The sequence below is a fragment of the Rattus norvegicus genome, chromosome 3 (genome assembly GCF_036323735.1).
Source record: "Rattus norvegicus strain BN/NHsdMcwi chromosome 3, GRCr8, whole genome shotgun sequence".
Classification (NCBI taxonomy): Eukaryota; Metazoa; Chordata; class Mammalia; order Rodentia; family Muridae; genus Rattus; species Rattus norvegicus.
Window position 1 is genome coordinate 146,426,908 of NC_086021.1, and position 24,256 is coordinate 146,451,163.

General features: G+C 39.5%; 1 long non-coding RNA gene across 2 annotated transcripts in view; it reads left to right on the forward strand.

Annotated features, from left to right (window-relative positions):
* The window catches only part of LOC120101705 (uncharacterized), a 61,389-nt gene extending 38,779 nt beyond the window's left edge, over positions 1-22,610 (forward strand). For both annotated transcript variants that reach the window (XR_010065404.1, XR_010065405.1), the window contains one exon: positions 12,450-22,610. This is a non-coding gene — a long non-coding RNA (uncharacterized LOC120101705). The remainder of the gene's footprint in view (positions 1-12,449) is intronic.
* Positions 22,611-24,256: the final 1,646 nt, after the last annotated feature.

The window sequence follows — 24,256 nt, forward strand, 5'->3', positions numbered from 1 at the left end:
GGACTTGGAACATATTTCCTGGTACATGCTTGATTAGGGACCACCCTGTAATCCAGAATCATTTGCGAGAAGAGAACATAACATTACAGAACATGAAGACTTCAGGGGTCATCTTAATATGGACTATGAATTCAACAAGGAGAACCCATCAATTGCGATTGCTGTCACCTCTATGCTCACAACTGTGTAGCCATCAATTGGAGAATATTAGATCCAACAAAAATTTAATGTACAGCTGTCCTACTGTGTCCACTAAAGACTTTTCTGATACTCATTTACTGCCCCTGGCTCTTTCAGTCTTTCTACTGTCCCTCTCCTTCAGTGACCCTGTGAGCGAAGCCGTGATATACATGTCCCATTTAGAAGTGAGCACTACACTCTCCTTTTGTCTCTACCTCGATTTGTTGTGGGTCTCTAGCTTAGTAGCCATCTAAAATTCAAAAGGAAGCTAGATGAGGTTGAGAGATGCACTAAACTATGGGTGTCATGGTTATCAAGAAATGGTGTAATATTATATCCCATTAGCAGAGTGCTAGTTATAGGCTATCCTCAGGGCTATAACTTTCTCATAAGGTTTTCAGTATTATTCTTCTGGAATTCCTTCTTCTACCCTACCCTTCCATTCTGAATCTCATTTAACCCTGCCTGTTCCATTATTCCCCCTCCCCTATTGCTTTTTTCCCATTATTTTCCATTCTCCCATGCTTCACTCTATCATCACTTCCTTGAAAGCCACCTTTCCATTGTCCTTTACTCAGTTATTGACCTTTATGTGTATTCCAAGTGAAACAGACATATCTAAAAGTACAGAAACAACATGACAAGTAAGAGAGAGCATGTAACATTTTTTTGGGCAGTGGTGGGGCTTGGTAACCTCACTCAGAAAATCATTTCATCCATTTCCTACACATTTCATTTTTATTAAAAGAAAAAGAAGATTCCATTGGGTAAATGTACCACATTTTGCTTGTCTCTTCATAAGTTGCTTGACATTTGAAGCTGTCTCTGGTTACTTAGAATAAAGAACAATATGGGTGAGCAAGCAGTACAAAAGTAGACTCTTTGTGGTATATGCCCGCCCCTGGTGTAGCTAGATCATGTGGTACATCAATTTCTGGCTTCCAGGGAAACTGCCAAACTAATTACCATAATAGATGCAGCAGTTTGCACTTCTACCAGCATTTTTCACCAGTTTTTAAAATCGTAGCTATTCTGATTAGAATGAAATGAACCCTCAAATTGGTCTTACCTCATTTTTCTTTGACTTTTAAGGATTTTGAAAATATTTTAAAACTTTTTTCAACCATTTTCAAGTGAAGGAGATAAAGAAAACCTGAATAGGAAAGAAAGACTTTAAAATATTTCTATTTCCAGGTGATTATGCTTTTGAGGAAAAATACCTTAAAGATTCTACTAGAATACTACTGCATCTGGTAAGCTCATTCAACAAAATAGCAGCATAAAATGTTCACACACACACACACACACACACACACACACCCCAGTAGTTTCCCTATCTACAAATGAGAAGCATACTGAGAAAGAAAACAGGGAAACCGAAAAAAAGAAAATAGGGAAATATTTACATTAGGCTCGAAAATATCTTCAAACAAATCTAACCAAAAAAAGTGAAAGACTTGTACAATGAAAGCTATAAGACATTGGAGAAAGGAATTGACAAAGGTACTGTAAGATGAATAGATTTCCCATGATCATGGATCAGTAGGAAATATTGTGGATAACCCCAGAATTAAAATAAAAAACTGATAAATGAGACCAAATGAAATTAAAAATCTTATATCAGAGGAAAGCATCAAGTGAAGAGCCTACTGATCGTGGAAATCAGCTATATTTGCCTGACAGAGAAGAATATATAAAGAAGTCAGTAAGCTAAACAAGAATACACACAATGCAATTTTGAAAATGGTTCACCTCAGGTCTGGAAAGATGACTCAGTGGTTAGGAGCACTGACTTTTCTTCCAGAGGTCCTGAGTTCAAATCCCAGCAACCACGTGGTGGCTCATCACCATCTATAATAAGATCTGATGCCCTCTTCTGGTGTGTCCAAAGTACAACTACAATGTGCTTATATATAGTAAATAAATCTTTTTTTTAAAAAAGAAAATGGTTCACCTCAAGAAATGAACCACAATCATTAACTTCTTAATTCTGATGTCATGTTCATAAAGCTTTCTGTGATTATAGGTATACATTTCTATATCTGCAATATGTAAAGTTGTAGCCTTTAACTCCACACGACTGAATATAATTTAAATGTAATAAAAGAAGAAGCTTGCTTCCTTAGTCACAACAGTCACATTTTAAGTCCTAATAGCTTGCAGCATACTAATCACTATTTCTAGTGTTTCACTTTATGTCAATGAGGTGAAAATTGTCCCCTGGAGTCTCAATGGGTCAATATGGTACATTAATTTGGTATGTTCTAAGCATTACTTTGTCCTATTGAAAACTGGCTTAAATTGATGAGGTTCAGTTCAACTTGTTTATTTTTCTGAGAAAGGTTCAGTCACTTGACCTAATGGGGAAGATTCATTCCCTTACCCTAGAGACAATCTTTGAATCTGTATGAAACCCCACTTTAGCTCTAAGGTCAGTATCACATGCAGATTACTGCCAAATATACCTGACCACACACCTTATCTGTTCTAAAGGGTCTAAACTTCATCACTCCTATCAGGCAATTCCTTTCACCTACATTCTACAGTGTGCTTAGCAAGTGTAAATTCTGACTTTTAATCTCAGTACTGAATATGGAAGGTATGGTGGCATTTATCTGTTACCTCAGCAATTAGGAGCTAAAGGCAGGGAATCATGAATTCTCAGTCAGTCTTGGGTACATGAAAAATTTAAAGCCAGCCGGGAATACATAAGGCTCTGGAGAGAGAGAGAGAGAGAGAGAGAGAGAGAGAGAGAGAGAGAGAGGAAGGAAGACACAACATAGATACTCAACCTGTACAATATAATACTTTGCCATTCATAATGATTTTGCAATCAAACTCATTAGCATAGCCGTCACCTAACTTAGTAGGGGATGTGAATATTTGCATTCTAATCCTAGCAAATTACAAACATGCAATGAATTATCATTAACTATAGACATTGTGTTGTATATGAGCTCTCCAGAAATGATTTATCTTATAAGTCTACATATTTGTCTTTTGATGAACATCTTGTATCTTCTTCACACTTTGTGCTATCGTTTACATTGGTTCTGTGAGTTTGGCTTTTGTAGTTTCCACATAAAAGTGACAACAAACAATATTTGTCCTTTTTCCAACTTATTTTACTTAGCATTTTGTCTTCCAAATGCATCCAAATTCTCACAAACTAAGAGGTATCTTCCTTTGAAAATATTTTTATTAATGATATAAGAATTTTTTACATTGTAATTTGATCATACTTGTCCAATCCATCCCTCACAGATCTACCCTTATTACCTCATAAATGAGACTTTTTTTTACTATTATTCAATAATCCATAAATTCCTGTTCGTACTGTCCATTTATGTCTGTGTATGGGGCCTTCCACTCTAGCTTAGTCTACTAGAAGCCACATATCAAAGATGGTCAACTCCTAGTATAAGGTTTGGTTCTTGTAAAGATTTAATGGCATTCCCTCTTTTTCTTTTCTTTTCTTTTTTCTTTCTTTCTTTTTTTTTTTTTTTTTTTTTTTTTTTGGAGCTGGGAACTGAACCCAGGGCCTTGTGCTTGCTAGGCAAGCGCTCTACCACTGAGCTAAATCCCCAACCCCATGGCACTCTCTTTTATATATACTATATTTTCTTCAACAGTTGTGATGGTTTGGCCCATGGGAATACGCTTTGGGATGGGGAAGTGGAACTATAAGGAGGTCTCACTGGAACAGGTGTTGCCTTCTTAGAGGAGGTGTGTCATTGTGGAGGAAGGCCTTTGGGGTCTCTTCTATATGCTCAAGTCTGGCTAGTGTGAGGCTGAGCCTACTCAAGGCTGCCTGCCAAATACAGTCTCCTGTCTGCCTTTGGATCAAGATGTCGGCCTGCAAGCTGCCATGGTCTTAATGGGCTAAACCTCTGAAACTGTAAGCCAACCCAAATTAAATGTTTTCTTTTATAAGAATTGCCTTGGTCTTTGTGTCCCTGCACAGCAATGAAACCCAAACTAAGACGCCCATCATACGTTGATTCATAATTAAATTTATTCTATTTTTAGACTATTATTACAATGATCCTAGGAATGCAGGCATAACTTACAGATAGGAATTTTGTTTCTTTTCAGCTTCCATAAAATATTAACCCTAAACAAATGTATCGGATTGCACCTAAGCACGTAATGGACTTAGGCAACCAACAATCTTTTTCATTATCTGTTAAATGCTGAATTATGTATGAATCAGGCTGACTATACAATTCCCGAGAAGAATACAGAATAATCTGAGTACTCCACCCGGAGCATGCAGAGAAATGAATGGCTTTTGCTGGTTCCTAGTCCATACAAACATCTTGAGCACCATTAACGTTGCCAGTGAAAATCCATTTCTGAAATCCATTGTGATCATTAAGAAAATTGCTAGCCTCACTAAAGAAAATTAATTTGTGACATCAATTATGCTAATTAAGCAGGCATTAGGTGGTGTTGGGAGATCAGCAATGCTGAGGCACTTAGAGTAATCACTTTCAGAGTGCAGGTCATTGATGAAATATTAACAAATCACATGGCAGGTGCATTGTTTCTCAGGACAACCCAGCATTTCCATATTGTAGAAAAAAGTCAATGTACATGTATATATGTTTTATATTTTCACTGAGGCATCTTAATGCAGACTTCATACCACTCTTTACATAAATTAATGTGAAAACTTATACTCTCCCATGTAGTTTTCAATTAAAATTATGAGAAGATTTATGTTTTCTCGCTTTTATTTTTATTTTTGGTAAGAGTTTTGTAGTTATTTCTAGACTTAAGACCTTTCTACTGTAAAATCTGGCAAATGTAATTATTTTACATTAGAGGTTCCAAACTTCTATTGAGTTTGTTCTATATGTGATCCAATTTATGTAAATATTTCAAGGAAATGAAAGGAATATGTGAATTAATTTTTGTTTAGAGATATGTATTTTAGGACTTTCCTAAAAATTCCAGTTTTATTCTATATTAGTTAAATTCTTGATATATTTATTTACCTCTTGTCTTCATCAGTCAAACCTTGGCAAACTTACAGTAATATTCATCTTTGGTTGTGACTTTACCCATCTAATCTTAAAGTTTTTAATTTATGCATTTGGTGAATTGTTACTTTATGTACAATGTCTTATGACTGATAAATTTATATTACAAGAATATATTTTAAGTATAAAATGACATTTTAAATTGAGCCATCTTTCATTCAGCAGGAAGATAAACATTTAGGGATTTATTATTAATGTTATTCAGAAAGGGTACAGGGCTGGCATAATGTCTGAAGACTTGTAGGCTAAAGGGATTATGTTTCTTCCTTCCCAGGAATAGTGAATTGAGTGTGTAAAATTATTAGTGGTGTATGATCCTTTCCAGTTTTCCCAGCTTTGACTCCAGTATCACTTAGCACTTATATTGCTTTGTTTCCTAGTAATGCATTCCTTGCCTTGCTAATGCAACATTAGCTTTACTTTCTAGCAGTTCACAGCAGTGTAACCAGCAGCTGTTTGTTGAGGGCTTCTCTGTCTTCTCTGTTTAGTTGCTGTTGTGAAGATATAGGGCTATTTCCCCAGAATGCTTTGGGTATTTCCTGCAGCTCTTCAGATCTTTGTTGCTTTTGATTCTGATTTTCCCGATTTTTAAACCTCGTCAAATGTGTCTACAACTCTCAGTGAGACTTTTATTTGCTGAATACAGATCATTTCCTACCTCATTCTCTTTCATCTCTTCATCTTTTATTGTTAAATTCTGAAAAGTCTCCCAGTCCGTTCTTTGGTTTCTGCCTATTACAGATTAGACTGACCATGATATTGCCTATTTTCCTTTTCCACCCTTGTAAAGATTCCAATTGGCTTTCCAAGTGTACTTGTCCTTAAAAACATTCCTTGTCTCTCAGGCCTCTTGTGTTTATGCTTAACGGTTTTGGTTTTTGTTTTCATTTTTAAAACACTACTGTAAGTTTCTATGTCTTCGCTCCTTCCCCAAGGATTTCTTGTTTCGGATTCATATAGATCAAGACCTTCTTTTTCTGTCAACATAGATTTACTTATTTCCTCAATGATTATTTGCTGAACATGCATTTTATTCTCAAAAGCACCTTTATTAAACAGAGGAGCTAAACAAAATGATTGCATGAATAATTATAGGCTGACAAAATTGCAAAATACCCTGATAGTGTTTGACTCTTAGTGGTTAGAACTTCAACAGAGGCCACCATAATCTGGGCCAACGGGGAAGCACTCATTGAGGGGGTATATATGAACTAAAATTTAAAAGAGTAGCCAGAGTTAGATAAATAGAGAGAAGGTGCTGAGCTCAGGAAGTTAGAATTCTGGGTTGCTCTAGCTGTATCCATCCTTGATTTTCCCAGCATAGAATCCTTTTTTTTTTCCTGGTCTATGTATATTTTAAAAGATCCTGTGTTCATATTTTTGTATGTCACCTATGTTAAGGCAAGTGGTTCCCTAGGTCTGCTATTGTCTATTGATAATCTATTCTCATCAGTTTGGCTCCTTTGGTGATGGATCTGTCACTGTGAGTAGCCATTGTATAGAGTTCCCATGGCACTATTAAGTGTGTTTACCAAGAAAGACTACAACAGTGACAATCTTCTACATGAATTGGCTGAGATACTTTCTCCTCACCAACAAGGGGATTGTCAACTTCTAAAGCAGCATTAGATGCCAACCCATTTTGAGTCAAGGTCAAACTGGTCAAAGTGCTTGCTTTCCTTTTCTCCCAGTTACTGTTCACCATGCAAAGTCTAAGTAATCCAACCTCAGTGGCTTTATATGGAGAAAAAAATTCTTTCCAAATTTTGGAAGTAGGTCACTTGGCCCTCTACTGTGGAATGACGTGATCATTCTGCTTGCTATGGTTACTTTGTGCTCTGTGTATTTATATGTGTTTTCAGGGTAAGTAAGAAGTTTTAACAAATTTATTTTAAACAAGAAGTTTTTTTATATGTATTTTTACTTCTTAGAACTGGAAAATTTAAAAATTAAAGTTTCTTCTGGTCACTTAAAATATCCTTTAACGGGAAAAAATAAAAATAGCATATATAAACCTAGTTTGGTATTTTTATTAACTTATTGATTTTTTTGACTGATATGAACCAGTGAGAACAAGAATAAAACAGCAATAAACATAAGAATAAAAGGATAAAACATCTGTTCTGATGTTTAGTGTGATGTTTTGGGAATCAGGTTCTCTCACTGCTTGGGGAGGATCTCTGACAACTCAGTATTTTGGGTCTCTTCTGCAATGTCCTGAGGCCTTGCTGATCTAAGCATTTTTTTCTGTACCATCTTCATATTGTGACCTAAGAACCTGTAAGAAATGCAGATGCTCAGAACGTGCCCACAGCTAGTGAGTGCGATCTTTCTGTAGCTCAAGATTCTAGCCAATTTCTGTGCTCAACGTTTTAGAAATGTTGAGGGGGTACTGTGTGGTCTTATTGGCTAAATCAGCTTCAAACAAGCCGAGTGTGTTCACTTCCACTCGTAAATTAGCGAGATGTAATATTTGTACATGGATGGGGAAACAGTACAATGTAACACACAGTGTAAATCTGAGTAATAGGCACTACCCTTCTTACCACTCTCCCTCCTTTTGTCTTAATGATTGTTGTTCCAGTCCCTTAAAAGGAGATTGACTTTTTACTTCTACAGAGAAGTGAGAGATAGGAGGGTAGGGCAAAGGAGGGCTTGAGGATGGGATAACTTAAACTAAGGATGTTTGAAAAAAATCACATACAAACTTACTATTTTATTAGCTTACTAAATCTATCATATCATATCATATCTATCATTTAAAAATATACCATAATATTTTTTTCGTATAAAAAAGCTTATGTGAAGTTATAATATACAGGGACTATGCTTGCCCCAGAAACCTTTTGATTCCAAACAGAATGCCCAGTGCCAATGTGTAGAATATGTTACCTTGAGCTGTTGGTCAAATATATCCTAAACACCTCCAGAATACTGGCCACTGTCTCTTGGATACTTACTAGAACCTGATGACAGTTAAGATTCATATACATTGGCTGCAGGACATGGATAGATCAAGTAAGTAGTGACCACAAAGCTTCCTTCTTGTTGTGTAGCTCTCACAGCACTAGAAGGGTCTATGGAGGCTGCTGATTGGGTCATTAATAGTCTTACCTATTTACCATTAGAACTTCAATAAAAGATAGGCATGGCAGACAAGATATCACATGTTTAATAGTGGCATGAATGTTATGGAAGTAACAAATTGTTTTCTTATTGGATTTTAGTTTGCTCTGTAAATACTGCAAATGTGGCCAAGATCCCATGATGGGAGTACACAGGCTCAAGAGATGAACCTGTTACTGCTAACGAGAGGCCAAATCTACTCCATCTTGTGACTGGTCTCCATCTTAAAAGAAAGTCTGAGAATTTGACCTGTAGTTGAACCCAAGCCACACCCAATTACCAGGAAGGATCCCATGGCTTGTCCTTGGTCCATACTTTAGAGTTTCTCCTTAGCTACTTCCTAGCAACAGTCAATCAAAGATTAGTCTGATTGTTTCGTACAGTTTGTGATTGTTCACGCTTTTGCTTCAAAGCACCTGTTGGTGCTTTAAACCCCCTTGCTTGCTTGCCATTACCTATAAAACCTTATCCTGATACCCTCCTGATAAGGGCTCAAAGCTGTTCTACCTTCCAATTTTGCTGTGTTAGGGTTAGAGGAGAGCCCAAACCTGTATATAAAGACCCTAGTGCTATTACATTAGAGTGGGCTCCTTGGTGGTCTTTTGGGGTTCACAAATACTTTCTGGCATAACACTATTTTGCTAAATAGATATAGTATCAATATGTCTCTTTATACTCATCAATTAATACAGCTCTTAGATCCCATCATAAAAGTTTCAGCCCAAGTGTAGAGAAAATGTGATTGTGGATTACACAGCCATAAATGAGATATCTGTATTATAGCCTACACCCAAGGCAAGGCAATATCATGGAAGAGAGGGAAGAAAGATTATGAGAGACATAGTCTAGGGAGCACTGCAGCAAAACACTATCATTGAGACATGACAGGACTGGTATACTCTTGAACTCACAGCAGCTCTTGTTGACTGTATATATGACCTGCACATGATCAAGCCAATCAGCATCCCAGCACAGAGTGGGAGGGCTTAAGTCTACTCCAAACTCATTAACTATAGACAATTTGTGGTTCTGGGAGATACATAGTCAGTTTTCTTCAAGGGTTCCTGGTGGGTAGACCAAACTCCACTGTAAGGCTCCATACCCAAAGAGTATGAGCAGTACAGATTGAAGCTAATGGATTACTGAATAATTATAAGAAAGAAGACATAAAGTTGAAGGGTGGTCAGCAGGTAAAAGTAGATCTGTGAGGAGTTAGAGAGAAGAATTGTAATAAATGTGATCAAAATACATTGTGTGAAATTCTCAAAAAATTAAAATACTATAAAAGTATGAAAAAGAGCAAGTATTTAATTTCCTTTGAACAGGGAGAATTTAATTTTCATAAAATATGAAAACATGACATTTTGTTTTCTGTGTTTGGATAGGTGACTGGTTGAAGACAAGTCTTGCTATGTAGACCAGACTGACCTCCAACTCACGATCCTTCTGTGTCAGCCTCCTGAGGGTTGGTTGGGGTTGCAGGCATATACAACCATATCCAGCTTTAGAATTTTATTTCTTTCTGGCTTATTTTATTTAACATAATGTCCACTAATTCCATTCACATTGCTACATTAGCACAGGATACATTCTTCCAGGGACAAGACAGCGCCCCCTCCCCTTGCTACATATAAGAAACTTTGAGCTAAAGATTATCAAAAATATTCTTAGCTCAAAAAATCCAGCACATTCCATTTCTCCTCAAGGCAAGAATAAAAACAAATTTATCACAGCTTTGGAGCGAAAAAGCTAATATGATCCCAAGCACACAAGGTTGATTTCTTGGGATGTATGCAGGATTAGGCTGAGACTCTGATATCAAAGAACTAGTAGGGAAGACACTGATCCTGTATGATCCCACAGCCCAGAAGACAACCTGAAGTTTGGGTGCCCATGGAGAAGAGGGTCGTGGGAGAATCCCCTTCCATAGTCTCACCCTTTGAGTCAATTCTAAGGAATATCAGACTTCAGCTTAAGGCCTAGAATGTTTACAGGCAATATGATTTCAGCAATGGTATGGTTTTCTTTCACCCATTTGCCAAGGAGTATCATAAATTTGACAAAAAACCCAACCTAGTACTCACTTACATTTTCCTCTCCACTATAGTCATATTAAGTATCTTAAGCTGACACATAGGTTTTTCTTTTTTTTTCCTCATAAACCTGGAGTTAGCTGGAGACTTGCTTGGTTGGGCTAGGCCTCACCAATCTGGACTCAGCTGGCTCAGGAGCTAAGGGGTTACTGGCAGGTAGACTAAGTGGGGGTAGCTGGCCCTAGTGGCCTTTGCTGGGATAATGCAAATATATTTCCTGGTATCTCACATCTGTCTAGAAGGCTAACCTGTGGCAGTTATTGTGGAAAATGCTAGAGAAGCAAGAGAGAAAGCAGACATTGAAGTACTTCTGACTTTACTACTCCATATCTATTAATTTTGTATTAGCCTGAACTAATCATGTACTCTCTGCCGAGAATCACGAATACTCTCTTGACTGGTGTCTCCAGGTTCTTGGCTTTCTGTTCAAAGGATTGTAGAAGTTAACACACAGACGGAAAACTAGCAAGAAAATGTATTCGGCAGCAAAGCTATAGTTCATGTTAGATGCACTGCAAGGCAGCAGCATGCTTCTTGATTTACAACACTCAAGGGCAGAAGTTATTGTTTGGGGCTTTCTTTATAGAGTTTAGGAAAAGGGGGATGCTGGTTGGTAAGACCTTGCTTATGATTGACACTCTTTATTCAGTGACAGGTTTGGGTAAGCCTTTCTCTACTGCACACATTGTTTCGTATGATACATCTAATATTAATCATATGTATGCTTGTGTGGTTGTACATAGGAATAAGATGGACAATGGGGTATTTTTCTCTGAAAATTTATGAAGATGACACAGTTTGACTTACTGTGAATCTACACAAAACTGGCTCAGGCTGGATTGGGTCTATTTCCTGTATTTTCTAAACATGTTCGATGACATGTTTGAGTGGAAACAGGGCATTGCTATAGGTTTGTCAAGGAGGAATCAGAAGCCTGGTATAGGTACTGAACTGTGCAGGTAAAGGTCACAGATCGCCAAAATGTGCTGTGAGGAAAGGACTGTGTATATGTGTAGCTTAAGCCAAGTGGAATTCCAGGCTGCTAAGCTTCCTTCGTGCCTGGCAGCCTCACAGTGCTAGATCCAAACTTACAGTACAAGGGGCTCAAAATGTTGGGTACTGGGTGTGACCAGACAACTGTGATGAAAGAAATTCAATGTAGTTTAAATAAATTCAGTATTAAGCTACCACACATGTCCTGAAGCAGAAATTAATGGGAACTCAGCTTGAGAAATACCCAAACATGGACTCCCTTTAAAAAAAATAGTTTCATAGCAATGTCTTCTCATAACAGGTTTCATGAACTATAACGAGAAGTATACCAGACTGGTTGGTATACCAGAAATCTACCAGACCTGTTATCATAGCCACTTTAGAGACTAGAGCAGGAGGATCTCATGATGGAAACCTCCCAGAGGGAGGTTCAACTCTACTCAGCCAGTTTACTGATACCTTTTCTCAAAATCAAAAGCAAAAGAGGGCTACGAATATTGCTCAAAGGTAAAACTCTTTCTTGGCATAAACAAGACTCTGAGTTCAATTTCCTGAGCTGAAGGAACCATGCTAAGTCCAGGTATCAAGTGGAGTGATTGGTGACTTCACTGTAAGTTAGTAAGGTTAAGACAAAGAAAAAAACAGATGGTACAAGCCCATTTTTCCTACTTTGACTTGGAATATGCCATGTTTCTATCCTCATGTGAACTCACCCATATAGGGTAGAATATTATTAGACATATTATTGCCTGATGAATTGCTAGCTATGAGTACTACTATGGCTTTTGTTTTTGACCGTTTATCTGTACAAAGTCTTTCAATGGTGTACTTAAAACTTTGTCATACAGTGCCTTTAAAATATTTTAAAGTACTTGCATAAGCATTAAGGAAAGAATATGGCTGTCAATGGTATCAAGAAACATACATATCAAAGGTTTTCTCGCTATATAAATGTATACACAAAATCTTTGATTGAAATAAAGTATGTGACTGAACTGTTCTTTTGTTACAGAGAAATCTGTGCCAGAGACCTAAGGACCTGAGAGGAGAGCATCGGTTCAAAATCTGTAACTGTCCCAAGCATGTATGCTAGGATGCAAATTAATTTGAGCCTTGTTTCCCCTGTTCTTGCCACTGGGAGCACATTGGGTGGGAAGGTTAATGCAGTACAGCCTTATCTCCCGTGGGCACGTCTGGGGAGCCTTGGAATCATTTTGTTTCTCATCTCTGAAAATGGAATGTGCTTTGCCACACTGATGAGGAGGAGAGGAAAGAGGTCAATTTGGAGAGATTAGGATGCCTACCAAGGCTCCCTGTGCTGGGAGGGGTTATTAAGAATCCCAGAAGTGGCTTCTGAAGGCTGCAGTTAGTTTAGTTCTGAGTGGACCTGTCTGTAAGGGTTTCTGTGCGGCTGTAGGATGTTGTTAAAGTCCCCCTTCCTTGACCACTCCTTCCAAAGAGCATACATTTGACACTGGAGACCACCGAGATTCAGTTCAGCCAAAGAGAAATAAAATGTGTACACTTTTCAAGCAATTTTTCATGCTTATCTTCCATGTGTTTGCTGAATAAGAATAATTTTGCTGCCTGATAATAAAAAGACCAGTCATTGTTAACAGCTTTCTCTCAACCACTACTTCAATTTAAATATATATTCTTTTTTATTTTTATAGGTTTATTGTAGGGAAACAGAAATTCCCAGAGGCCCCGAATATTAATGGAGTGTCAGGACAAGTTGACAAGAATGACAAAAAATATGTTGTGAGAAGAGTGCATATCTAAATTTTTGGCAAAAAGTTTGTTTAGAAAAGTCAGCCCTTTCTACATGCCTAAGGAATGTGGAAGAATGGCCTAGCACGGAGCCCACCATGGCTTGCAGACATGGCCCCAGTCTCCTGTTTGACAATACGCACCTCTATCTTCCTCAACCTCTCCCCGTCCTTGTATCATTAGCTCAGAGTCTTGCCTGCCTGCTTATTTAAACCCTACCTTCCTACCTCCCATTTCCAAACTCTCTGCTTACTTGAGTAGATTGATGAGTTATTCTATGAGTACAGCCTGAAAGCCTCCAAAATAGTTAAATGTAATATGAATACATAGATACGTGGGGGTCAATAAATGCACAAATGACTCACGAGTCAAGTTAGTTTTATCCTCTGCTTAGCCACCCCCTACAAACTAAAAATATTCAATAAAAATATTCCACTCATTTTGAACTGAGGTTTATAATTTCTGTAGAATTGCAGAAATCCAGATGGTGCCAGAGAGTAAGTTGATATATCTTCAAGTAAATTTACTCATCCCAGCAAATTTCACTATACTTTTGCCTCCACAGTAGTCCCTGACCATTGGTCTCTGGGGAGGGAACGATTTCCTAGGAATAACTCCATAACACAATCTTATTATGATCTCTACATGTTATTTTGCATTTTTCATACTTTTTGAAAGCACAATTAATCTGTGTTTTAAATTGAGTTGTGATCAGTTGATTGATGGTTGATGTTCTTACAATGGAAATCAGGCAAAGTTAGATGTTCATAAAGGAAAAGTAATAGGAATTGATTCAAGAATAAGAAAACCATCTTCAAGCCAAGGAGAGCTTTCACAGGCTTCGGAAGGCACATATGTGCTAAAGCCTTGCTTTCAGACGGGTCTCCTGTAGAACACTGAAATGGGTGTCTGCTGTTTAAGCTCTTGAAGGAGTGATTGTTAGTGGTAGCCCTACAACACTAACCTACAGTGGCAACATTTTAATAGCATTTTACTTAACACCAGTCACCAAAAATGCTATCACTCAACAATGGAATCTACAAAAAGATATTTAAATATCTTCCAAGTTCGTGGTGGATTTGATGCAGTACATCTTAATTTCAACTGATCACATTTCAAGTAGGAACCATGTGAGGTTTATGGCTTCCATACTGAAAGACACTTGTTTCTGGTGAGCTAAGAACTGGATGAGAGATTTATCTATTCTTTATTCTCCGGGAAACTAAGGAACACATTCAGTGATCTGGCAGACTTGGCAGTGAAGGAATAAGTAGAAAAATGTTACAGTAATAAATGAAGAAAATAATACTACATATTTTTCATTAGTTAGGTTTCTGTGCAGAAGCATTCATGTATGTTTTTTCCTCCACAGAGCCAGACATCATGAAATCAAAATATTTGAAAAGAAAGTCTATGAGCCTATACTAAAGAAAATTAGGCTTCCCCTCCTTCCTGATGTTATTTTCTAAATGAGGCAGTATAGTAACTCTTAATATAGCATACCTTTGGATGTAGGGGTTTTAAGTAATCTAAGATAATTTAAAACACATGGGAAGATAAATGGAAAGTTGTATTCAGATGCTACTTACCATTTTATTTTAGGTATTGATGGGTTTTGATGGTCATGGAAGACAGAGGTAGGGTGGTCCTGAAGCCAATGCCCAAGAATCCCTAAGGATATCTACTTTAAAATCTCATATTAGTGTACATATTTTAACTTTAGCAAATGGTTTGATTTGGTTTTCTTACTTTAATCATACAAGTGCATAATTTACAAGCAGTTTACCACAGAAACAGAAACAAAACAAAGCAAAAACAACAAACAAAAATATAAAAACAAACAGAAAAGCCCCACCTCCTCCCCATTACAAAATAACAAGCTCATTGTAAACAAGCATTTAGATGAGCACAGGCCTCTATTTCACAGTCTTTAAAATCAATATGATGGATTTGACAATTGTTTACAAGCATGGATGCCCCATTTTAATGCCTGGCTCTGGGCAGTGGGCCTGTGCATCTTCTCTGGTATTTTTCTATGTTCAGAATGATATCTGAGAAAAATCATTTAGAAGAAGAACTGAAGAGGAGTGATGGAGAAGGGAGTGGGGAGGTTGGAGGGAAGAAGACAACATATAATTTTACTCATTAACTTTCCTGCTATAAAATCAACAGCAACAGATTATGTGCTTTTTTTATCAAATACTATCTTTAAGAAGAGTATGAAGGGCTCTGGCATGCAAGATCATGGCAAACATGCAGTTGATCCTAACACACATGGTGTTTTTGCCTTTCCCTTTATAAACTGTCATTTGCCTACAGGTCACATCTGTTTCTGCTTCCCTACCTCTGGAGCAAATAAACCACATTTTCTCTCAGAACTTGGTCTTGATGTGTCCTGGTCTGTTCTCCCTTACAGAACGAGCATTATGTAGGACAATGGTACAAACCATTAATAAACAGTAGAGTTTGCTTGGCTGGTGGCCAGCACAAAGTGATGGAAACATGACCTCTGAGATTTTTGAGGACAGAGCTGACTTCAGCAATGGAAGTGTTGGTTCTCAACTCCTGTCCTTCCTCCTATTCCTCAGACTCTTCTCTTTGGGTCAGCATCACAGTGTGGGTTCAATTCCACATGACTGCAGTCTTCTTGCATTGAAACAGTACAATAACTCACTGTAACCCTGGTTTGTTTTTCCTGTACAGCTTCTCAATTCACTATAAGAAAGCATAATCAGTAGAGTGGCATGTGGCCCTCTACTAAATCCTGATGCTGTAAGAACTAGGGATGTACTGCACATTATCAATAAGACTTTGAGATGAACCCGATACCCTCTAGCTTTGATAAAATCATTTTTGTTTGATCACTTCATATGGGAACCACTTCCATCCCAAATCTTGGAGATCTACTAGTCTCACTGCTGCTCAGAAGTTACCCATGCGTCCTTGAAAGTACTCAGTAAATCATATCATGTTGCCCTCATGAGGCTGGGTCTTTTTAGAAGCCATTATTCCCATCTTTTTCATTAGTGATTCCCAGGTCTCTCTCTTTGGCCAATAGTAAACCCTTACAGCATAATATTTTGCCTAGTTGTCTTGTGCCCACTTTTACTCCTGGCGTTGTTGTTGATTAGTTCAGGTTTGCAACACTCTGACTTTCTAAAATGGTGAAGTTCTTATCATCCATTCAGCATCACAGAGTATTCAATCGTGGTATCCTGTTCCCACAAGAAACTTCAGAGATTTAAATTTATAGTAGTCATTTGTGTTTATTGCCTGACAGCTAGGAACTTCAGACAAGGTTTCCAAAAGAGGCAGCTGAGATGAAGTGTCCTTCTATGTTCATCTTTCAGTGCTTTCTCAGGAGAGAAGCCTAATATCTGTATCATGCATGAACTGGCCTTTGATTACTTCTATATTGGCCCTACTGTGTGCCTTGCTTTCCAGGATCAATAATGCTTCCTTTAAAGCCTGTGCATGTATGTTCTCGTCTATCTATATTCACATGTGTGTTTGTGTGCATGTGTGCATTTGTTTGAGCATGTGTGTGTGTGTGTGTGTGTGTGTGTGTGTGTGTGTGTGTCCATATGCTTTTGTGTGCACATATGCACGGAGATCAATGGTTGATAGGATCCTTCTTCCAAGATAGAAGATATCTTGTTCTTTGAAGCAGGATATATCAACCAAACATGGAGTTCCTGAAACATCTAGCCTCACCAACTTGCTCTGGTTTTCCCATGTCTCTGCCACTTGAGGCTTGCATTGTAGGTGCACTCCCATATCCACTTTCCACTAGGCATTTATATGAAATTTTGGAGTCTAAAGTCAAACCCTTGTGCTTGTGACACCAGAAGCTTAACTGTGTGGTCATCTCCCCAGTCTTTCTGCAATGGTTCTGATGACAAGAGACTTGGTGCTTACCATTAGCCTCAGCTGAAAACTACTTTCCAGTGGAATCCCAAGGCCCACCAAAGGCTTATTGATTACATTAAAACATCTAGAGGTTGGAACCCATATCCTGTCTCTAACAAAGTCCTAGGGATTTTGACGCAGAGTTGCAGTTAAAAACTGCTTTCAGTATTAGGGACCACTAGTGCTCATGCTCACTCATGTCCAATTAAAATCATACGAGGACTTGGTAAGGGGAGATTTTTTTATTTTTATTTTTATTTTATTTTATTTTTTTATTAACTTGAGTATTTCTTATTTACATTTTGAGTGTTATTCCCTTTCCGGTTTCCGGGCCAACATCCCCCTAATCTCTCCCCCTCCCCTTCTTTGTGGGTGTTCCCCTCCCTATCCTCCCCCCATTACTGCCCTCCCCCCAACAGTCTAGTTCACTGGGGGTTCAGTCTTAGCAGGACCTAGGGCTTCCCCTTCCACTGGTGCTCTTACTAGGATATTCATTGGTACCTATGAGGTCAGAGTCCAGGGTTAGTCCATGTATAGTCTTTGGGTAGTGGCTTAGTCCCTGGAAGCTCTGGTTGCTTGGCATTGTTCATAAGGGGTCTCGAGCCCCTTCAAGCTTTCCAGTTCTTTCTCTGATTCCTTCAATGGGGGTTCTGTTCTCAGTTCAGTGGTTTGCTGCTGGCATTCGCCTCTGTATTTGCTGTATTCTGGCTGTGTCTCTCAGGAGAGATCTACATTCGGCTCCTGTCGGTCTGCACTTCTTTGCTTCATCCATCTTGTCTAATTGGATGGCTGTGTATGTATGGGCCACATGTGGGGCAGGCTCTGAATGGGTGTTCCTTCTGTCTCTGTTTTAATCTTTGCCTCTCTATTCCCTGCCAAGGGTATTCTTGTTCCCCTTTTAAAGAAGGAGTGAAGCATCCACATTTTGATCATCTGTCTTGAGTTTCATTTGTTCTAGGCATCTAGGGTAATTCAAGCATTTGGGCTAATAGCCACTTATCAATGAGTGCATACCATGTGTGTTTTTCTGTGATTGGGTTACCTCACTCAGGATATTTTCCAGTTCCAACCATTTGCCTACGAATTTCATAAAGTCATTGTTTTTGATAGCTGAGTAATATTCCATTGTGTAGATGTACCACATTTTCTGTATCCATTCCTCTGTTGAAGGGCATCTGGGTTCTTTCCAGCTTCTGGCTATTATAAATACGGCTGCGATGAACATAGTGGAGCACGTGCCTTTTTTATATGTTGGGGCATCTTTTGGGTATATGCCCAGGAGAGGTATAGCTGGATCCTCAGGCAATTCAATGTCCAATTTTCTGAGGAACCTCCAGACTGATTTCCAGAATGGTTGTAGTAAGGGGAGATTTTATCCTCAAAGGGTATTACAAAGGTTCGGGGGGAATGGATGCTTAAGAAGGAGGGGATGCGGTCACCAGAAAATTTGTTCTTTTGAAGAGTTAAATAAAAAGCATTTCTCTGTCTTGTAGGAGTTAAGGAGACTAGGGAGAAATAGTTGTGTAGGGGGAGGGGATGAAAGAGGGTTGATAAAGGACAGAGAATATTCACCACGAAGGAAGGATATTCCCAGTCAGAGCTACCGGAAAGGAGACATGTGTGGTATTTTAGATCATGGAGGCCAAAGGGTAGAGGCCTGAAGGAAGAAACTTCAGTTTTCGAAACAGATTTGTGTGTGTGCGTGTGCGTGTGCGCACGTGTGTGTGTGTGTGTGTGTGTGTGTGTGTGTGTTCGTGAGTAGAGACAATTTACGTAAATATTTATGAGAATATAATGGTAATTTAGAGGGTCTTATGTGGCTTTGCTATCTTTGAGTCTATGTAGGACACTTGTCTGTATTACAGAATAATGAGCAATTGTTCCACCTTGGCTATGGTCTGAGAGCACGGGGATCAGGTAATTTATTATATTTGTTGTATCCTTTCAAATTTCTGACCTCAGTGCTTGCTCTTTATCTGCTACAGATTCTCTGCCCTTCCTGGTTCCTGGTGTTTTCCTACTGTGTCATTTTCTCCATGCTAGATCCTACATCTTATCTCCATTCCCTATTCTCCAATTCTCCAACTGTGCCCAATGACTAGCTGGAATCAATGAAAGCGAGAAAAATACAAGAAAGTGTAATGCTGCTTGGATGATGTATCAAAATTTTTAAAAATTCTACAAATGTTTGAGAGGGATGACTAGAATATATTCTATATGTGTATGAAGCTGTCAGGGATTAGATTAATAGAAACCAATCAGTTAAAAGTTTTCTTTTCTGCAGTTGGCAGGCAGTGGGGTGTTTCACATCTACCCCTGAATACTCACTCCTCTGCATGGAGCACTATTGCTTTGTGTGCCCAGAAGAGCACAGTTTGCCCAGGCTCGGCTCCTTAGGTATGGGGCGTGTAGGAGGTGTACTTTATCTTATGTTCTACAAGGCAGGATAGAGGTGTTAAAGCTCCCTAATGTGCTACTGGGCTACAGATAAAGAGTTTAACAGCCCGTGGGAGAGCCAATTAGAGTCAATTATAATGTAATGGAGGTGCTTGTTTTCCAGCTTGTATAGAACTCCTGTCTGCAGGAAGAATGTGCTTCTTCTCTTACCAAGTTTTGGGGCAAATCACAGCTGTGTGCGTTCGCAGGAAATGACTTTGACCTTCGTGATCTTAAGGGTGAGTTTCATAGAAACTAAACTGAGATCAGTGCCTTCGATGTTCAGCTGGGTTCTGCTGTTTTGAAAGGGCAAAGGGAGTGTTGGTTTTCCTATTCCTTTGCTTTTTTCTTGCTTATTTATGAGTGTTGTTAAATTGTTACAAATTACAATTGGCCTTTGTATCTATGTGTTCCACACCCATGGATACTATCATCTGTGAGGGTAAATGTGGTGGAAACAAAAATTGTTTCTCTCTGCAATGTGAGCAGAGCATTTCTGGTCTCTCCTCTCCTAAATTACACAGTATCACAGCTATTTACAAAGTGTCTGCCTGTGCCACATTAAGTATTGTATGCTTTGGAGTTGACTCAACGAATAAGGACAAACACACATAGGTTGTATGTAAATACTCTATCATTTTACTTGACAGACTTGGGTATGTTTGAAATTTGTCATTAGTAGTGGCACTTGGAATGAATTCCTTCGAGTAACAAGGGGCAAGTGTACAAAAGACCTGGCATGAGACCACTGGGAGTCAGACATAAAATCTTGTGGAAAAGTCAGAAATTCAAAACAAACAAACAAAACCAAAAACTAAAAACAAAACAAAACAAACAAAAACCAAGCAAAATCTGAAATTCTCATGCATTTCCCTATAGTTTCTCTGTGGGCAGGTGTGAGAAGTGCCTGCTATTCCCAGCAACTCCCTTCCCATACACTCTTTAGCTTTTGTCAATTTGACACAAACTAGAGTCATCTTGGAGGAAGCAACCCAAGTTGAGAAATTGCCTTCATCAGACTGTCCTGTGGGCATATCAGGGAGGCATTTTCTTTAAGACCGCCTGTTGATGTAACAGTATCTAGCTAACTGTGGACAATGTGCTCTATGAGTCCATGGACTTGAAATGCTAAGAAAAGTAGCAAACCAAACCAGCAAGCATGGTTCCCCCCACAGCCCCTCTTCAGTTCCTGTCTCCAAGTCTCTGACTTTAGATCTTGTCTTGTGTTCCTCAATATGGACAACAGATTGCAACCTTTAAAGTGAAATTTATCCTTTACCTCTAAGCCGATTTTTGCCATGGTATTTGCAGCACTAGTAAGCAAATCAAGACTCCTAGTAATTGGTGTTTGGACCATTAGTGATGGTTTGCGGGGGTTATACTATATCCCTTTTTCTTTTTACACCCACTCTTGTGGGTTAGGTTGGGACTATCTAAAGACACGAGACCAGTTTCTTTTTGGAGCAAAGAAACATCCCTGCAAAGTGGTAATATGGAAAGTCTGACTGTTGGGAGAGAGAGCACATGGGAGCTCTTAGTACTGTTTGTCTAATCTCTGAAACTGAAAACTGCTCTAAGAAATAAAGTCTAATTTTACCTAGACTCCCACTCAGTGAATTAGCATTTCTTGGGTTGAGAATCAAACACATGTATCACTTACACGATCCCTAGAGGTCTTCAGTGTGCAGGCATAGCTCAGTTAAATTAGGGCACACGTACATAAGCTTTAGATCACCCCTAGTGGTCTGTGTGCGAAGGTTTTTCTCCCCAGAGGCAGCTGTTGCCTGAGTCATGCTGCTTGGGAAACAAGAGAGGTCAAAATTAGTTTTGAATGTAAAGTAGCTAATTCGAAGTATTGCATAGCCACCGCACAGGTCACATACAGCTTCGGAATCATTAGTGTATTAAGTACTTACTAAAACTTGTGTTTATAATCTTATTAAATAAGGAATCTAGCCCTTGACATGTGCTCCTCTGCGCAGTGACAGTTTTAGCTGGAATTTTATGAGCAATGCAGGCTGCATGTTTAATGCACTGAACCAGATACATTTCAGCTCAAAACCTGATATTGTCAGTCACTTCAATGAGAAGTGCTGATGTGTGAGAATCTTGGTGCGAACAAAGAGCCTACGAAGCAGATCAAAGGTTGCTACACGTTTAGCTTTTGTGGGCAACTTCTTAAAAGACAGTAATGTTATGAAGAGTCATGATTGAAAAATAACACTACCAGGGTTGCGCCCCACTCCCTCTTGCACCCCTTCTCCCCACAGTTGTGATTTCACTGCCTTAAGGCACAGTCTGGGGCATTGGGACTGTCACAAACATTACAAGTGAAGGAACTGTGCAGGCAGCTTAAACAAACAAACAAACAAAACAAGACAAACCACTGACCGAAAAGTAAAAGGCAGTTAGATTCTCTGGATAGGGAATTGTGTAGTTGGTTAGTTTGTGACAACACTTAAGCTGTCTTAAACCCAGATGGAAAGGAATTCACGTTTGAATCCCTGAACTACTTGGAGCTCTATTATTATTATTATTATTATTATTATTATTATTATTATTATTATTATTATTATTATTTGTCTCAGGCCAAAAGTGCCAGGGTGTTGTAACAGAAGTTCCAAAGAGGAAAAGCAATGGACAATAATCCTCACTAGCATCTCAAAGGAAGTTCAGCATGGCCCTGAGGAATAACTGCTGTGGAAAGGGTATGTGCTGGGGATGTCTCTTAGAGTCTAGGACAAGAGACCAGGGCTTGAGGGTAGCAGTTAGACTGGGAATAATGCCATTAGGGAAGGAATTGGCAGGCAGTGAATAATTAACTCAGTCTTTTTTTATTAAAGGAAAAAATAACCATTTCCTGAGTCTTCTGAGAGATAAAAGCAGGCTGGGCAAAATCTGAAGTACCAAGGGCAGAATAGGACAATAGGCTGCAGAAATCTCCTTTTTGAAGCACTTTTTCAGTTTCAGAGAGAGAGAGAGAGAGAGAGAGAGAGAGAGAGAGAGAGAGAGAGAGAGAGAGAGAGAGAGAGAGAAAGAAAGAAAGAAAGAGAGAGAGGTTTCTTTTGAAGGAAGACCATGGAAAAGAGGCTGGCTAGTGGGCAGTGTGGGGGTGACAGCATGGAACGTATGTTCATAATTTCTCACTATATTCTCTGCATACAAGTTCAGACCATCAAAATAAGAGCATCTTTGCTGATCAACTTGTAGTCTTGCTCAATGGTCTGATCAGGGAGCAATGAGAGGCCAATGCTCTGCTGTCAGCTCTCATCGCTCCATAGCTAGCAGCTTGGTGTATTTTTGACAATCCCCTAATGGGGCCCTGGTCCACTTTCTGGTATACTATTTATGGTCTTTCCTCCACAGGGGTTGTCTGTGCCTGCTAAAAAGCATGGCTAGATTGCATACGTGTTCCTGAGTCTTATGTATTGTGTGGAACTCACTGCCACCACTTTAATGGCTTTAACAACACATCATTGTCACAGTTTTGTGGGCCAGGTGTCTGTATCTAGATAAAGCACATCCTTCCTGTCTGGAACGCAAGGTCTTCTTCCAGGATCCCATGGCTGTTGAGAGAATGTGGTATCTGGCTTTGGGGTTGAATTATCCTTTTTTAAAAAATTAATTTCTTATTGTTTCTTTGTGGATTTTACATCCTGTACCCCAATCCCACTCACCTCCTCAGCCCTTTATACCCACTCTCCACCATTGTAGCCACCCTCTACCATTGCAAATGCCCCCTCAAAAGAAAATAAATCTCATTGTGGGAGCTATAGTGTATCACAGTGTGGCCCATAGTATATACTGTGTCACTGTGTCCATACTTCTTTGCTCACAAGTGTTCATTGTAATGAGTCATTGGTCTGGTTCAAGGCCTCAGGCAACTCCTACACTATCAATGCCAGATATGCCAGCTCTTCTGCACCTACAGCACCCATGGCCTCAGAAAGAGCTCTTTAGCACTATCCAGCTAACTCATCCAACACCACAGCTAACAGGTGGCAATGCCAGCCCTTCAGCTCTTATGCCTTCCAAGCTGGCTCACCTGCACCCATGCCAGCAGGACCAGCTCTGCTGTGTTGCCCAGATGAATTGCAGGGCCCACTCCCCTGGGTGCTGCAGTTCGAGATGGGTTGGGACAATTCTCCTGCTCTCATGCCTTTGGGGCCAGCTCTCTCACAATGCCCTGGTGAAGGGTGGGGCCAGCTCTCCGCAGCCCTTAGACATCAGCATGGTCACAAATGGCATCCCAGACCAAGGATGTCCACCTGGCCTTTAGTTGTATGGGATCTCTGCTGCTGAAGGGCCACAGACCAGACATGGCCCTCTGTGGCAGCATAGACTGGAACTTCACCATGGCCTTAGGTGGCATTGCCAGCTACTCCCATAGGGCTGCTCCTCACTACCTTTATGTCTCCAGTTCCTCTTTTCTTGGTTGTGTACTCATCCATCTGCTTCTCGTTTTCTTCCAGCTTTGTACCACTTCCTTGCTTATCGTAGCGGAGCCTAGGGTCTCTGGGTATCTGAGGTCATCTCTGGAATGGTCTGAGGAGTGTTATGCCATGTGACACTGGGCAGGAGTCCACTTGGGTGTATTCTGCCTACCTGAACCACAAGATGCCAGATTGGTGGTGGGTTCAAGCTTGCTCCCTGTCCCTGCTCAGTCTCATGTCACTGGGCCGGTGGTTGTCCCAAGCTTGCTGC